Source organism: Pseudonaja textilis, chromosome Z (assembly GCF_049901715.1).
Source record: "Pseudonaja textilis isolate UNSWEBS1 chromosome Z, rPseTex1.2, whole genome shotgun sequence".
NCBI lineage: Eukaryota > Metazoa > Chordata > Lepidosauria > Squamata > Elapidae > Pseudonaja > Pseudonaja textilis.
Genome location: NC_142008.1, coordinates 93828282 through 93841381, shown reverse-complemented (window position 1 = coordinate 93841381; position 13100 = coordinate 93828282). Strand labels below are relative to the sequence as shown.

The window sequence follows — 13100 nt, the reverse complement described above, 5'->3', positions numbered from 1 at the left end:
ATAAATTGGAGAATACTGTATTTCTCCATAGAGGGTATAGAGTCTGTGAAATTTATGTTTTAGGGGGAGCTAGTAGGGATGATAACAATAATTACTGTGCCCACACAAAAATACAAACTACATTGTAGGAGGATGAAATCATAAAGTTATTAGGACACTGTGTAGTTATCAGGAATCAATCCAATTATTGGCACCTAAATAACAATGAAATAAAAAAGAATATTCAAGGAGAAGGAGATGATTTTGCATCTGGCAGCCTTTTTTGGGGTTGCCAGAGCCTAGCCATATTTATTGAAATAATAATAAAGAATTTTATAGCACCTAAATACAATTTCATTGTGGTATAAGCAGGAGTGGGATTCAATTTTTTAACAACTGGTGCTGTGGCTGTGGCTTAGTTTGTTGGCATGGCTTGGTGGTCATGTTATTGGCTGGGCGTGGCCAACTTAACAACACTCACATTGAGGCACGCATCTCCTCACCTGGCCTCTCATGACTGTGGGGATGCTGCAACAGTAATAAGTGTGAAAAACAGTCATAAGTCACTTTTTCCAGTGCCATTGTAACTTTGAATGTTCACTCCACACAAGCAAAGTATCAGCAAAGGAAGGAAAGAAAACTCCAAAGAGGTTCCAGAGACAGGAAGTCAAGTCCTACCAAGAATGTAATAAGGGTTAACAGAGAGGCAGTTTTTGTAAGCAACACCAGAATGTTTCCTTCCTGCCTTCCTTACAGGATTAGGCCAGTAATTTTGGAATTTGGGCCATTCAGCAGCAACAGCATTGTTCAGGCCATTTGGTAATGCTGGCAGTGGGTGGGGAAGAGGTGGAGGCTGGGCACATTTCATTGCTACCACCATTATATGTCAATCTCTGGGAGTGTTCTAGGATCTCGGCATGGAGGCAGCAATGGTGTTGAGGTGTGTGTGTGAGAATGAGAAACCCCTGGCTACCATTGCCACCACTCTGTGCTCTGCTCACCTACTCACTCATCCACCCAGCTCTTCTTCTAGCTGCCTACATCAAGTTATCCCCGTGGAGAAATGGCTGTGTTGTCCTACAACGACTTGGCAGTAGCTAGCTGGCAATGGTGGGCTGACTGTCCTGAGCTGACCATGCTGAGTTGTCCTAGACCCCTTCCAAAGAAGACTAAACAATTTCCTTACATCCTAAACTAATTCTAACCTTCACACCACACTCAAAAACTATTGGAACTCCTGGGTAACAAAACTCTACCAACCATTTTGTATCCACTTCCTTTCTTTATACAAATATAACACATACTACGTTTGTGTCCAGGAGAAAAAGAATCTAGGCTAAAGATGACAGAGAGTTAGACTTATGATTGCCCTTACTGGGACATTACTGGGACAGAAAGGTTGTATAGTTTGGTCATAAAATAATATTTCATTTCCTTATTGGTAGTTAACTCAGAATCCTCAAAGAATGATGTAACATAAAGGCTAAATAAACTGTGAACCAGGAAATGCCTGACCAAGACTGCAGTGCTGACACAAATGTTAAGCAAATTATTCTTATCACTGACCCTAATTTGCAAGATAAATAGATGTCTTGCCTATTTTGATAAATTTTAATATACATTATTGAGGTACTGGTACTAGCAGGAAATATGTGTTTTTAAAAAGGATTGCTGCCATTGGTTTGGCACCAAATTTTTCCACCTTCTTTCAACCTCCCCGCCCCCCGCTCTTTTTGTTAACTTTCAGCCCCTCCAAAGAGGGATCCTTGACTTATAAGGTGCTTGAAAATATAGGCCTTGACCTCTAGCCACCCAGGGGTTTTGGCAATGGGTGATGTAGGAACAGCATAAATCAGTCAAATGTATTATTTAGAGCCAAAGATCAGCAATAAAATAACCAGATAACATAAAAAAAATTGAATGAAGATGATTGGGAAGTTACATTTGATGTTAATCATTGCTTATTTTAGCTGCTACAAAAATAACTTTGGCTATACTGTATAGACTTAGTCCTCGGTTTACGATCATAATTGAGCCAAACATTTCTGTTGCTAAGCAAGAAGTTATTAAGTGAGTTTTGCTCCATTTTATGACCTTTCCTGTCACAGTTGTTAGGTGAATTTGGCTTCCCCTTGAGTTTAGTTATCAAAAGGTTGCAAAAGGTAATCACATGACTCCGGGACACTGCAACAATCATAAATACATGCCAGTTGCCAAGCGTCCGAACGTTGATCACATAACCATGAGGATGCTGCAATGGTCACAAGTATGAAACACAGTCATAAGTTCCTTTTTTTCAGCACTGATGCAACTTTCAATGGTCACTAAAGGAATGGGTGTAAGTTGAAGACTACCTGTAGTAAAGGAAAAACTTTAAAACTTGGCTTGTTATCACTTCTATAGTGTCTTTCTTCTTCTATGGGCCAACTTGAGCTACATAAAATATTTGATCTAGTGTTGTTGTTGTTTTTGGATAACCTTCACAAATCTTTAATGTTGAAAAGGTGGTAGTTTACTTCTTTTGAAGTAAAAAAAAAACACACTTTTGATAGGCTGTCAATGCCATTTGCTTGATCTATTTATTATAAAATTTCCAGGATCCTCTTCATGAAAAATTACTTTTAGATATTTAAAGGAGTGTATCTGTTCTGGTCAATTACTTATATAGGTTAATTTTGCTTTTTGGCAAAAAAAAACATGCAATAGGATTTCTGGTGATCTAGTTTTAGCCTGTTTTGAATATGGTAATGTGGAATACAGGCAGTCCTTGACTTATGACCACAATTTCCTTTGCTAAGCCAATCAGTTGTTAAGCAAGTCATGCTCCATTTTATGATTTTTCTGCCATGGCTTTTAAGCAAATGATTACAGCTGTTAAATGAATCACGTGGTCATTAAGCAAATCCGGCTTCCCCCATTGACTTTGCTTATCAGAAGCTCCCTAGGAAAGTTGCAAATAACAATCTGAGGAAGCCAGGAGGCCGCAACAATCATAAATACACAGCAAGCGCCAAGCACCCAAAGTTTGAAACGTCACTGTGGGGATGCTGTTACGGACATAAGCATGAGAACTGATCATAAGTCACTTTTTTCAGTGCTGTTGTAACTTTGAACGGGTATTAAATGAACGATTGTAAGTTGAGGGTTACCTGTAGTTTTTGTGGTACGTTGAAGGCCAAGAAGCGTACAAGAAATAACTGCAGCATCATCTGCATGAAGCAATACGGAGACTTTGCAACCCGCAATGTTAGGCACATGAAAATATGGGGTGACTGGGAGTTCAACCATAGTTTCATAAAAGGTGAATGAAGTGAAGGTCGAAATGCACCCCCTCACACAGAAGTCTAGCTAACAATGGGTCTCCAACAGGTGACTGCCCTGCTTAGCTTCTGAAGGATGGCCTCTCAGCCTCTGGATAATTGGGTTTCATTTTCAATTCTTATTATTAGAAAGAATGCTTCCTAATGCTCAACTAGAATCTATCTTATTGTGATTTGAATTCATTATTTTATATTCTGCAAACTTGAACAAGATAAGGTCCTGCCCTTTTTCTGTGTGATGTTTTTTTGAAACATATGAAAGATGCCATTATAGCACACGTGCACACACAAACACACACCATTTTCTTTTTAAGGCTTAATATTCCAATTACTTCAATCTCTTTTAGGGCTTTGTTGAGGTCTCCTGGTTTTTCCTTTGGACCTATTTCTGTCTGAACCCTAAAATGTGGGCACCCAGAATTAAACAGAATTTGTAGAGCCTGACCAAAGCAGAGTAAAGTAGAACAATTGTTTCTCCTTATTTCCAGGTTAAATCTCTCCTTGTTCAATTGCCATCCATTATTCCTTGTCTGGCCAACAGGCACTTTAGAAAATAGCTTGACCCCTTCCTCTCTGTGGCAGCCCCTCAAATATTGTAAGACCTCTATCATGTCTCCTCTGATCCTTCTCTTTACTAGACTAAATATGCCCAGTTCCTTAACCGTTCTTCATATAGTTTAGTCTACATCCTGGTTGCTCTTCTCTGTATTTTTTCTAGAGTCTCAACATCTTTTTTATAGCGTGGTGACCAAAACTGGATGCAGTACTCTAGGTGTGGTCTTACTAAGGCTTTATAGAGTGTTATTAGTACCTCACTTGATCTTGATTGTATCCCTCTGTTAATGCAATTTAGGATTGCATTAGCTTTTTTGGCTGCTGCTGCACACTGCTGGCTCATATTTAGCTAGTTCTCCACTAAAACTTAGTTGTCCTTGTCACAGTTACTGCTATTGAGCCTGGTTTCACTCAATCTATATGTGTACTTTTGATTTTTCTTGCCTAAGTGTAGGACTTTACTTCTCTCTACATTGAATTTCATTTTGTTAGCTACAGCCCAATAGTCTGTCAAGATCTATCTGGATCTTGAGCCTATCTTCCTGGGTGTTAGCTATTCCTATCAGCGTATATCATGTGCAAATTTGGTAAGTTCCCCTTCTATTCCCTCATCTAAGTCATTAATGAAGATATTGAAGAGTATTGCAGAGTTAAATCTATTAATTATTCATTCTTCTTTATACTAAGTGCATAGTTCCTTTCAATTTTTTAAAGCAGCATAATAAAAATAGGAAATTATAAAAGGCCTAGGACCAAACCTTAAATAATGTTATTTGAAATGTCACTCTACTTTGAAGAATAATAGATAATAAACACTTTGGACTAAGATTATCTAATTTACTATATATCTACTTCATTTAGCCCATAAAATTAGTTTACAGATGAAAATCTCATGGGGTGCTTTGTTAAGTGTGTAGCTGAAATGCATATATATAGCAATTATAACTTTCCCACAAGCCAACAAGTTACTGGAAACCTAAATACTTAATTGAGCAAATTAGTTGATACTTTCATGTTTGGTAACCACTGTACTAATTTTACAGTGCTTACAGACTGTTTTCTTTATTATCAATTCTAGGATGTCCTTAGGTACTGGGGTCAAACTGAGTGGTTTGTAGTTTCTTGAGTACTTTCACTGTCTTTATTGAGCCAAATGATACTGAAACAGTTCTCTGGGATGGTACATAAACATTCAACCAGACTATTGCCTACTCTTTTCTCAGTTTTCTCAAATGATAATCAGCTGGACTTGGGAGCTTTAAGTTCATTCAGATACAATAGGCATTCCCGGGTTTTAATCTATTAGTCTCAATCAGATTTTTTACCATTGCCTGATGGAGCATAGTTCTTTTGGTTGAAGAAGACCAAAATCCAAAAGAACTCAAGTACATCTGCAATTTCTTTGCTACCAAACAGTTCCATAAATGAATTATAAAGCAATAAAAATTATTATTTGCTATTAAACCATTATAACCCAAACTAGCTTACATGAGATGTGACATCTCATCCTGGCAGTAATATAGTCATTTTTTGAACATTTTTGAAGGAGATGCAATCTTATCTTTAGATTGCATACATTCTATTTATTATATTATTATTTTATTATATTTATTATTTATTATATTAGAATACATATTTAGAAGCATTAAGAGTTGTTAACCTAATTCTGCGTAGCTTTTTCTCCGGTAATATCACACTACTAACTAGAGCATACAAAACATTTGCTAGACCAATATATGAATACAGCTCATCAGTCTGGAATCCGCATTACATAATAGATATTAATACAGTCGAGAACATCCAGAAATATTTCACGAGAAGAGTTCTCCACTTTTCTACTCGTAGCAGAATACCTTATGCCGCCAGACTTGAAATTTTAGACCTAGACAACTTAGAACTGCGCCACCTTCGGTCCAATCTCAGTATAGTACATGAAATTATCTACTGCAATGTCCTACCTGTCAATGAATACTTCAGTTTCAACCACAACAATACAACAGCAAACTCTTGATACAAACTCTTGATACAAACTCAAGTTAAACCACACCAAACTTGATTGCAGGAAATACGACTTCAGCAACAGAGTGGTCAACATCTGGAATACTCTACCTCAGGGGTCTCCAACCTTGGCAGACTTGTGGACTTCAACTCCCAGAGTTCCTTAGCCAGCTGTGCTGGCTGAGGAACTCTGGGAGTTGAAGTCCACAAGTCTTAAAGTAGCCAAGGTTGGAGACCCCTGCTCTACCTGACTCTGTGGTTTCTTCCCCAAACCCCCAAAACTTTAACCTTAGACTGTCTGCTATTGACCTCACCCCTTTCTTAAGAGGTCTGTAGGGGGCGTGCATAAGTGCACCAACGTGCCTACCGTCCCTGTCCTATTGTTTCTTTTTTATTCGTATCCATTTCATGTATTCATAACCATGCTTATACCTGTTATCTAATACTTGCTTGACAAATAAAAAATTTTTAAAAAGCCAGCTTCATTGTCATTCTACATTCATACTTCTTGGAAAGTCAGAAAAAAATGGGTGACACATTACCATATTCAGATGGATTTGTAACTGGCTAATAAACCATACTCAATGTGTAGTCTTCAACAGAAATATGGTAAATACATTTGGAGAGAGCTGGGCTCTGGGGTATTATATGGTTCTGTTTTAGGCCCAGTACTCTTCAATATAATATATAGTTTAGATGAGGGAATAAAAGGGAAACTCATCAAATTTGCAGATGACACTAAGCTAGCAGAAGTAGCTTAAGGTCCCAAAGGATCTTGACAGAGTTGAACACTGGGCTCTAACTAACAAAATAAAATTCAATGTGGATAAAAGTAAAAATTTTACACTTTGGCAATAAAAACCATTTGTACAGATACAGACTGGATAAAACTTGGCTCAATACCAGTAACTGTGAGAGGGATCTTAGAGTTCTAGTGAGTAATCACTTAAATATGAGTCAACAGTGAGCAGGCAGCAGCAGGGGTGGGATTCAAATTTTTAACAACTGGTTCTGTGGGCGTGGATTAGTTGGTGGGCATGGCTTGGTGGTCATGTGACTGGGTGGACATGGTTTGGTGCTCATGTTATTGGCTGGGCATGGCCAACTCAATATCACTCACATTGAGGCACGCATCTCCTCGCCTGGCCTCTCATGACTGTGGGGATGCTGCAACAGTAATAAGTGTGAAAAACAGTCATAAGTCACTTTTTTCAGTGCCATTGTAACTTTGAATGGTCACTCCACACAAGCAAAGTGCCAGCAAAGGAGGAGAAAACAACTCCAGAGAAGTTCCTGAGACAGGAAGTCTAGTCCTGCCAAGAATATAATAAGGGTTAACGGAGAGGCAGGTTAACAACCGGTTCTAGAGAATATGTGCAAACTGGTAGAATCCCACCCCTGAGCTAGGTTGCTTCAATAGAGAGATAGAATCAAGATCATATGAAGTATGAATATCACCTCTAAGATCCCTTCCAACTCTGATATTCTATCTTCTATTTTTTATTTTAATAGTACGAGTTTTTAAATTTTATTTTACTAGGTTACAAATACCCCACAACTTTCAACACCTGTAGCTCATCCATCAGAGGATGGGTTGTGATTTGGGATATATTTGTGGATTTTTGTTGTTGTTAATTTGCTTTTTTGCGGTTTTTATACTTAATAAAGAAATTTTTAATTGTGTGCTCTTGTTACTAACTGCTGATCTTTGGCTTGTCTATGGATTTTCTATATAAAACTCAACAAGACATAACTGAATGAATCTTTGAAAGTTCCCAACAGTATTAACAGAATCCTCCTGATTTCCGATTTAAATATATTGTATATTATTTTTCCCAAAACATGTGCCTTCTCTTACCCACTTACTAATTTCATTATAGAACTATGGAGTCAAATATGAATCCATAAAAAGTCAAATCTGGTTTCACGCAATTCAGATGTAAATATTAATATCTATAAAATTAGGAAATGGAAGGCCTTTTTTTAATATTGCTAATTATCACCAGCAGTCTTCATGCTGGTTGGGGCTCCTAGGAATTGTTCTGCAATGTATGACAGTCTATAGATTCTTCATTTTTAGGGCACTTCTGTTATTGACCTTGCAGCAGGGGTGGGATTCTAATAGTTCGCACCTATTCGCCGGAACGGGTTGTTAACATTCTAAGCAGTTCAGAGAACCGGTTGTTAGAAGAAATTATGGGCCTAATCCTGTAATGAAAGCAGGAAGGAAACATTCTGGTGTTGCTTACAACAACTGCCTCTCTGTTAACCCTTACTACATTCTTGGCAGGACTGGACTTCCTGTCTCAGAAACTTCTCTGGAGTTATTTTTCCCTCCTTTGCTGGTACTTTGCTTATGTAGAGTGACCATTCAAAATTACAATGGCACTGAAAAAAGTGACTTATGACCATTTTTCACACTTATGACTATTGCAGCATCCCCACAGTCATGAGAAGCCAGGCGAGGAGATACGTGCCTCAATGTGAATGATATTGAGTTGGCCATGCCCAGCCAATAACATGACCACAAAGCCACGCCCACCAACTAAGCCATGCCCACCGAACCGGTTGTTAAAAAATTTGAATCCCACCTGACTGGTTGTTATGATTCTGTGCAGTTCGGAGAACCAGCAAAAAGTTCCCCTGGCTTGCCCTGCCCCTCCCCTCCTCACCCGTCAGTCTTTATCGTGCATGCCTCCCCTATGCTCTGTTTTTTTCCTTCCTGAGCCCCAGGGAAACCTTCTGGGAGCAAAAAACACCCCCCCAGGAGGCTCCCCTACGGCCCAGAAGGCCCAAAAAAGAGGGGGGAGTTGCTGCCAAAAAGAAGAAGCTATGCCCATCCAGACACGTGGCCACGCCCACCTAGCCATGCCCACAGAACTGGTTGTTACAAAATTTGAATCCCATCCCTGCCTTGCAGGCTTAATTCCTTAGAGCTTCTTCTTGGGAAGAAGAATCTTGGGAATTCTTGGGAGTTTAATGAAAGTCACATCCTATTTTGCTGGATTACAGCTCCCAGTATTTCCTAAGAGAAAAAAATCATGAACATATCCTTCAAAAAGATCTTGACTATGTATCAGAACGGTCAAACAAATGGCAACTTCAAATCTCAACAAATAAATGCTCTGTCTTACATGTTGGCAAAAAAACCAGAAAATAAAATACAAGCTGAATAGTCAAGACCTTGCTGATGATCCAAGCTCTGTAAAGGACCTTGGAATACTCATCTTTAATGATCTAAGTGCTAGAGCCCACTGTAACTACATAGCCAAAAAGGCATTAAGAGTTGTTAACCTAATCCTACGTAACTTTTTCTTTGGTAATATCACATCTTTAACTCGAGCATACAAAACATTTGCTAGACCAATACTCGAATACAGCTCATCAGTCTGGAACACACATTACGTATCTGATATTAGCACAGTTGAGAAAATCCAGAAATATTTCACAAGAAGAGTTCTCCACTCCTCTATTTGTTGTAGAATACCTTATGCCACCAGACTTGAAATTCTAGACCTAGAAAACCTTGAATTACGCCATCTTCAGTCTGATCTAAGTATGGTATATAAAATCATACATTGCAATGACTTACCTGTCAATGAATACTTCAGCTTCAACCATAACAACACAAGAGCACACAATAGATACAAACTCAAGGTTAACCGCACCAAACTTGATTGCAGGAAATATGACTTCAGCAACAGAGTGGTCAATGTCTGGAATACTCTACCTGACTGTGGTTTCTTCCTCAAACCCCCAAAACTTTAATCTTAGACTGTCTACTATTGACCTCACACCTTTCCTAAGAGGTCTGTAGGGGACGGGCATATGTGCACCAACGTGCCTACCGTCCCTGTCCTATTGTTCCTTTTATTTTTCGTATATGTACCCATTTCATGTGTTCATAACTATGTATATACTTATACCTATTATTTTGTAACGATTGACAAATCAAAATAAAATAAATAAATATTCCATTGTTCTATGGTGCAGACAGATATTCACTATTCAGGAGATATAAATTAAACTTGGCCTTTAGGTAGTAGAACAATACTCACCAGTGAGGGTAGAGGCATCACACCAGTTCTGGAACTGGCTGGAGGTTGAGTCAGATGTAACTGGCTCTTTGTTGAGAAGAAGTGGGGGATGGCTGTCATTAGAAAGGCTCCTGCCTTCTTCGGCCTCTTCTGGCCCTGCTGCATCCAGTTTGGCAGGCGTCACACAGGCAATGCGGTTATCATGCAGAAACTATAGCACTGCAGCACCTTGAATGGAGCAGGACTCAAAATATCAGAAGGCAGAATGAGAACTAAAGAATTCTGCTTTAAACAATAAAGCTCCAAAACTTAAAAACTGAGTTCTAGTTGATTCTATGCTACTTGTCCTACTTTATAAGCAAAACCAGCTCTACCACTCTGAATGAAATAGCTGTCTGAGCTGGCACATCTTAAATGAAAAAGCAGCAAGGAATTATTTGTTATTTTCATGCTGGAGATGGAGGGAAAAAAAAACTTGTGGGATTGTCTCTACAAATGCCAAGGTTAATCACCAGTCTTATTCAGGCAGTCAGATGACTTTGCAACCACATCTGAGTCCAAAATTTCTATTGTTAAGTAAGACAGTTGTTACAGAATTTTGGCCCATTTTACAATCTTTCCTGCCAGAGTTATTAGGTTGTAACATGTTTGTTAAGTAAATCTGGCTTCCCTATTGACTTTGCGTACCAAAGTCAAACAAGGTGATCACATGACCCCAGGACACTGCAACCATAAAAAATATGCCAGTTGCCAAGCATCTGAATTTTGTTCATGTAAGCCTGGGGATACAGCATGGTCATAATTACCTGTGCCATATTTTTTCCCGTGGTATAAAATCGTAAGAGATTTTAATAAAAATCATAATTCATATTTTAAGAAGTTATGTTACATGTATATTATAAACTACGTTTTGCTTATATCCCAAGTTGGAAAAAAATATCAAGAAGAGTTCTTACAAAAGTAATTAAAATTCATGACCACAAGTTTTAATAAGACAAAATGGCTGCCCCCCTTTGGAATATCTTGCCCTTCCCCTGAGTGAGATCTGCTCCCATCCTCCTGATCCTTTATAAGGGCCTGAAGACCTGGTTCTGCCAGTTGATTTGGGACCCTAATGATGGAGTGCCATGCTGGAGATGGTTAATGGACCAGTAGCAAATCCCACCTCATCTCCTTGCACACTTTCACCCCCCTCTCCCCATCCTTTTACCATAACTTACAATTGTATTGCTACATATGTGCGTATCATTTTATTGCTTTCAACTCTGAAAGCAGAGTTTCCTTGTGGTGAGATGGATAGAAAATAAATTTAATAAATAATAATAATCAATTTTGATAGGGGGAGGATAGAATTTGTGGTTCTATGCCAGACAAGCAAAATGTCTTGGGCAGGTAGCATCTTTACAACCCCATTGCCAGCCCACAGCTGGATTCAGATGTTCTAAACATCAAATCCCTTTCTCGCCATGTATTTGGAGCTCACTCTCTCAACCCTGATGTCATTTATATCATTTGAAACATGAAACTGAAAGTGTGGACTCCTCACTCTAGTATCACATGCAACTGAAGTGTGTAAAATGTGTAAAACAACACGTACCAAGCTTACTTGCAACAGCTGGTCACACAAAAGAGATGAACTTTGTTCCCTTGGTCACCAGGTTTCAAGGGTGTGGTGTCAATCTGAATCAAAAGACAGAAAACATTGTCTTCTTTGAAGAACTGCAGCCTGGTACTCTCCATGAAAATGGCCTCACTAAGTCTCTGCCCCCCTCAATTCCATGCAAATGTTTGGTTGCACAGCTTACCTTAAGCGGAAAAGGACCTACACAGCAGATTTTTCAACTAGCTGTGATTTATCTGAATTCAACTACTACAGGAGAGCTGATTAGAATTAAGGACTAATAAGTGAGAAAAAGGTTGTCACCCATTTCTCCTGCCACAAATGACCATTTTTCTCCCTCTCTTAAACTTAGCAACTTCTGTTGCAATGCTAATGCCAATGTAAAACACCCTTCTGTGCCTTTCTAACAGTGCGTTACTGAAAGAACTAGGACTCTAGTTGAAAACCAAAATGCCTATATCCCCTTACAATATTTGTTTCAGCAACATCTGATGGAAGCAGTAAATTCCAACTAGTGAGTAAGCATGATAGGGCTGTGGATATTTTGGGATGTTGTGTGTTCTAGCTGTCTTGACTTTTCAGGAACATTTTTTCCTATCTATGGTAAACCACTGTCCTTCTTTTTGTCTTTTGAAGAGACATTAGAGATGCCAACACCTCTGAGCAAACAGTAGAATGTCTTACTTACTTAAAGAAGTGGAATTCCTCCATTGTGTAGCATGCAGATTTTAAACAGTTCTTCCATCTTGCTTCTAAATTACTTAACGAAGAGTTCCTTAGTAAAGGAATTTTGCCAAAGCAAGGCTGCTGCAGGACCATCAATTCTCTGGTTAAATCAAGCATAGACAACCTTCGAAACCCCTCACTTTGTTTTGTCTTGTAATTTCCCAGAAATGTCACTCTCATCACCACATTCCCCTCTAGGCCAAAGACTGTTTTTAAAATATATGTGTTCTCCAAGATACAAAAGACACTGAAATGGCCCTGGGTTAAGGTTAAATAATCAGGTAGAAAGAAACAGTGGGGGGGAAAGGAATGGGTTTGGGGGAACTCCTGCCACTCAAAGCAGATGATATTTGGTTGAAGGGCAAATGTTCCTAACCAGCTTCTTTGTCTTTATCCAAACCAAGTCAGAACTTATGCTTGCCATTTCTAACCTTGTGCTGCTGTTAATATCTATCTTCAGCTCAGCCTTAAGGGGGGCTAATCCACCCCCAAATTCAAGGGATTCTTTTTTTTTTTGTAAGTTTTATTTGGGTTTTCACAAAAAGAAAAGAACTACAAGTAAAACATCTTTTTTGAAAGCAGCATAATCCCGGGTAACATTTCTTCGTACAGACGCAAATTCAAGTTCATGCTCATTTTTATATTCTATTCCATATTTTATTACTATTCTACATTTTCTATATAGCTTCTCCCCTCTTTTAGTTTTCTCAATTTTATTTTATTTATTTCATCTCAGTTCAAATCATTATATTTATATTTTTTGTCTGTCCTGTTTCAATTGTCTATTATCTTTTCTCATTAAACAAAATTTCTCCTATAGTTACTGATTGGAGTATGACGCCTTTATATCTTTCCCCTAAAATT

General features: G+C 38.5%; 1 protein-coding gene across 4 annotated transcripts in view; it reads right to left on the bottom strand.

The window, feature by feature from the left end:
• HAP1 (huntingtin associated protein 1) overlaps positions 1 to 13100 on the bottom strand; it is a 96394-nt gene that overhangs the window by 68911 nt on the left and 14383 nt on the right. For all 4 annotated transcript variants that reach the window (XM_087916469.1, XM_087916472.1, XM_087916471.1 and 1 more), the window contains exons 2-3: positions 11487 to 11569; positions 9911 to 10117 (exon numbers count right to left, since the gene is read on the bottom strand). The gene's annotated coding sequence lies outside the window, so the exon portion shown is untranslated. The remainder of the gene's footprint in view (positions 1 to 9910; positions 10118 to 11486; positions 11570 to 13100) is intronic.